This window comes from Anopheles aquasalis, chromosome 3 (genome assembly GCF_943734665.1).
Source record: "Anopheles aquasalis chromosome 3, idAnoAquaMG_Q_19, whole genome shotgun sequence".
NCBI lineage: Eukaryota > Metazoa > Arthropoda > Insecta > Diptera > Culicidae > Anopheles > Anopheles aquasalis.
In genome coordinates this window covers 30,116,596-30,121,595 of record NC_064878.1, presented here as the reverse complement: position 1 = coordinate 30,121,595, position 5,000 = coordinate 30,116,596, and the positions used below count along the sequence as shown (strand labels likewise).

The 5,000-nt window shown below is 43.8% G+C and overlaps 1 protein-coding gene across 1 annotated transcript in view; it reads left to right on the top strand.

Annotated features, from left to right (window-relative positions):
- LOC126576333 (uncharacterized) overlaps positions 1-5,000 on the top strand; it is a 112,813-nt gene that overhangs the window by 95,622 nt on the left and 12,191 nt on the right. The gene's annotated exons all lie outside the window — the stretch shown is intronic.

Below are 5,000 nucleotides of genomic sequence, written 5' to 3'. Positions count from 1 at the left end.
AAACAAGCACAGGTAAAACTTTTACTTCGCCACTCAATGCGAAACTCATTAAATGATACTTGGTGGGGCACACGCAGTACCTACCTTTGCGATGGAGCCATTCCTTTGGTTTGGGTATGATAAAAATCAATATTAATTGTATTATATTTAGCTCAACGCTTTAGCGAAAGAACAAAGCTTTTTGGCAAGCTGACACCACGGTTAATGGAGTTTTAATTATCATTTCACGCCCAAAAGACCACATCGGAAAAGGGTTGATGGGTACTTTTAAATTTTATTTAAATGAACTGAGAATGTTGATTTAACTGAAAGGTGGATGAACGAGTTGACAAGTGTATACTAAAAGCATAAGTCTAAAAATTTAAATCACATATCATTCGCTTCTGTTTTTATTCTACTTTATTTTGCTTTTTACTTTTTCCAAAAAGACTCGCTAACAAAATGTTAGAAACAATAGAATAATATGAAAAAAAACTTATTCAAAAAGTTTATCCACCCTCATATACTTTATTGTATAGTATTGTACAGTTTTCACTCCAAGATAAACAGAAAAACACATTTTTTCTCTCCATTTCAACGACCCGTTTGAGTTATTTAATCCTCATTTGATAGCCTTATCACTAAAAATAATGCAATTATGCACCTAAGAAGCACCTTAAAAGTTAATAGTTGTTTAGAGAAAATTAGAACAACACTTGATCGAGAGCAGGCCAACATTTCATGGACCGCTAAAATACTAAAATAGATTACCTAAGCTCATCTGAAACTCGAGGATGATTGAAAATCGAAAGGTGAAGGTTATCTGATGATTTAGAGCCTTTTTTAAATGAATCAATTTTCTAGTAGCTTACGAGCGAACTCCACTATTTTCAATAACCATCAAATGCGCCTCAAAAGATGTGTTTGGGATTAAAGAACTCAAATGCGACGTTGAAATGGAGAGATAAAAAATGTTATTTGATTATCTTGAAGTGAAAACTGTATAATACCATACAATAAAATAATTGCTAACTTTTAGCCTTAAGTTTTCCATGAAAAATCGTCGAAAACGTAAATTTCTTGCAGGGATGAATAAACTATTTTTGCATACTGTATGTGTATCACAAACTCGTTAGTTCTTATAAGGAAAACCATTTCCTTCCTTTCCTCCACTACTACTAATATCCATGAATATTCACTGCAAGTGCACGCGGAAAGTACCTCGGGCGAGCAGGTGAGCGTTATGGTGAGCGGACGCGCACTCTTCAAAGTTTTATATCCACTTTGCGCCTTGCTGCAGTTACTGAAGTCTGCTGCTCGTTGGCAAACAAATAACTAGAAATTGCAGCCATGGTTTTATCCAGCTTCCGCTTTTTCTTTTTTGTTTCGTTTTATTCTGATTGCTCACACCACTATGCAATGGCACTCGAGCTCGCGTGGTAGCTACGGGCTACCGACGTGCAGTCAGAGAAATGTGTTCCAACAAAATGACTTCCACAAACACAGCGTCCTAGCGCACAGGTAAACCCGATGAGATTGAGGGTCGTCCGCTATTCGAGGGGCAAAAGGACAGGAAGCTGCTAACACGCACAGCAGCAGTGCCAGCTAGCGGAGTCTGTGTGCTGGATGGCTTCTGCCGAGCAACAGTGCAGACCAATCGAACCGGTATTGTGTCGCCATTACCACGTTCCCCGTACGTTGTGCAGTGCAGGGAAAAACGTCGAAACCAAGGGGCTTCCTCGCCATTGAGTATTGGCACATCGCAGCTATCCCCGAGATCCTCTCCTACTGGACCACTACCTTCTTCACTGGATGATCGTTAATGACGATTCATCCGTTCGGTGCGACGCAGCAACGCGCCGCTCTCGAGCGAAGTCGAAAGAGGCCGCCAACAATGTGTTTCCCTTCCCCGTTTCTTCTTTTTGTCACCGTTGCTCCCTGGATGGAAAGGATTTTCCATCGAACGAACGATCGATGGTGGTGGTGAAGGGAACTGATTTTTTCCATCCCAGTTCCATCCCTTGCGCTCTCTCTCTCTTATTGCTTACGTCTGATGTTTCCTTTATCGTGCAATCTCTATAAACGGTACGCTGAACAGGGAAGTCATTTGCAACGTTCAATAGATCCAGCGTAGGACTAGCGATTTTTTTGCTTCTGCTGCCAATTGTCCTTTGAAATTGCTTGGCAGCACCGCAAGCTACCGTGTGTATACCGTGGAAGTCGCGGACTGTTATTGTCGCATTCTCCCCAAAAGAATATATGAAATATAGGTACGTGGTATTTCCCGAAGCAAATGGCTAGTGACAATTCGAGGAAAAAACGCCTTTAAATGCTCTCCATATCCGATGCCCTTGGCTACATTCCCCGCTACCGAATTCAGTAGATTATTTCGCGTAGCATGATTCCGAAACGTGATATAACCCCTGGATTCATTTTTCTCCCAAAAAATCGCTCCTCTTTCCCCTCGTTTTTTTTCCCGATGTTTTCATTTTCATTACGTAGCCGCGTTCGGTTCTTTGAATACTAACTAGACGAGAAGCGCGCTAGGCAACCGAACCTTCCCCCGTTCCACCGTTGGTGGCAGATATTTAGCAGAAAAGAAATAAAACGTTCGATAAATATGCCGTAATGAGAACTCGAGACCACATTCCGAAAGGGGGCCCCCTCGAACGTCGTCGCCGGCTAATTCCGTTGGCAAGGATTTTTCACATTTTTAGAATATTCAATCGAGACCTGCTCCTCCTCCTCTTGTCCTCCTGGCCGTCGAGTTCATTGTTTCGCATTCGTGGTATTCGCTTCATAGAAAACCTGACAGGATAGGTCGCCAGTTAAGCCACGGCCAGCAGCGCATCGGTCGCCAGGTTGCGAATGTGAGGTTGAAATGGGGAATTTAATTAAATAAAAAATAATTCCACCATATGCAAGGCATGGACGACGGGGGAGGGAGTGCCAGTGCCGTTAAACGATCAGTTATCTATTGGAAACCCATTTACGATCCCGGCAACTGCAACCATTGAAGCTCATGGGCGCACCATCTAGCGGTTATCATTGGGTGTTATGTGGCCAATACCCGCCGGGATTAAAACTGTATTTTCAGGTTTCAATTTAAATTTATGTAAATTGCGTTAAAAATGTTGGCCCACTTTGGCCAGATTTGATGCTGGTGGTGGTGGTGTATTGGTTCGCTGATAATATTACTAAACTTTTGTGCCAAAAATGATACTGTGTGGATCCCACGTGGCGCACCTGGCTGGTAAGGGGGGAACCAAAAAGTGGAAAGCACCACGCGAACACCACGAACACCAGCACCAGCACGCACACGAGCGACAGTTCATCTTCACCACCCGATCGGTATCTAAATATTCATGAGCCTAATCGAATTAACCCACCGGAACCCGCCGCCAATGGTGCTGGTGGTGGTGGTGGTGAGCAAAATTTATTCAATTTCCCCGATTGCACGGGAAGCGTGTTTTGGGGGATGCTCGATGGGGAGATGCGCCATTTTGTGACGATGAATGCTCCCCATGCAACTGCACGCAGAGGAAAATATGAGGAGCAAACCATTCGCTCTCAAAATCCTCTCAGAGGTGACAGTTCCGTTTAATATTGTTTTGTTCTCGACCTCCTGCAGCAAAAAAAAAATCGCAAAAGTGTTTCTGTTTACATCATAAATTAAAAAAAATGTCATAAATTACCCACCAGGCGTAGGCGGGTCTGGGTCTGGCACCCAGTGGGAAGTCTGCGGCACGAGAACCGGAGAGAGATCAAGATGTCGCTCATAGGTTTAGCGGATACGCTCGGAGTGGTTTCAAGTGTGCGCCTCGGAAAGGTGAAAAATGCGACACTTTCCGATCTGGCGGCCACCGCAGGCGCCAGAACCCCCCGCGGGGGGCTTAGACTACCTTTTGGGGGTGCTTCGGCCCCCAAACTCGAAAATTGTCAAACATAGGGTGTTGTGTGGCGTTCCGGATTTGCACCATTTGCGCTGGCAACGGCACGGGCGCTTCTCGGCGCTCTGGTTCGCGTGAATGAAGCCCCAGTGGATCCATCAATTTCCACGTATGCCTCTAGCTCCCCTTCTTTGGCCAACTCATATGCGTACGATGCTGCTGCTGCTGCCACTGTGCTATATCCCCTTTTGCCTTGCTTCTTGGAGGTTCTACCTTCTTGCTGGAAGCTTCTCGGGACCTACATCTACCCATCGGTCTACTACCCGGTGGGATGTGATCGTGTTTTTGATAGCAAAAGCGGAAATGGACGAGGGAACATAAACGATTCCCTGCGGGCGTAAGGGAGTCAAGGCGTCGAGGGTGGTGGAGGTTCGGAAGATAATCGATTTTTGAAATGTTTATGGCCGGTTTAACGCTCGAAATAGCCCGCGGGCACACCAGAATGGCCAGGAAGGTTTGTGAAGGATGAAAACGGGGAACATGACATGATACGGTGTGTCCACCTATTGACCCTCTCAGGGCACTTGCAGCGGTCATCTAGGAGGGTCATGTGTACTACAGTAAAGTGCAGTAATTTCGTCAAAACTAAGCATTCAAATTTTACCTTCTTACTTTTTTATGTTATTGTTTGCTTTTTTTATTGGATTTGGTTTAAATCGTCGACTTTTACTCTACTTTACGCACATGTTTTGAAAGCTTTTTAAAATATCAGGTTTGTCAGAATATCTGAAAGATTTTGTGGGTTTAAATTGAGTAATTTTGTTTGCTTTGAATGTCTCGAGCAGTGACAGTTTTACGTCTGTAGTCTGTAACGTGACGCAATTACTGTGCCAGACCACACAATTTTAGTATATTTGGAACTTCGCTCGAATTACTCGCATTCGCCAATGTCAATTCACCATTCAGCAATGTCCTTTTTGGTCCTTTCCCTTATTTCAGGTTCGTTTAAATGTATTTTTTAAAGTTTTTAGTTAACTTTACAAAGACTACGGTCAGATTATGGGATATACCGTTAGATTTACTCCTTTTCATGTTTTATCGCTCATTTCGTTTTGAGTGACTTTTTGCAGA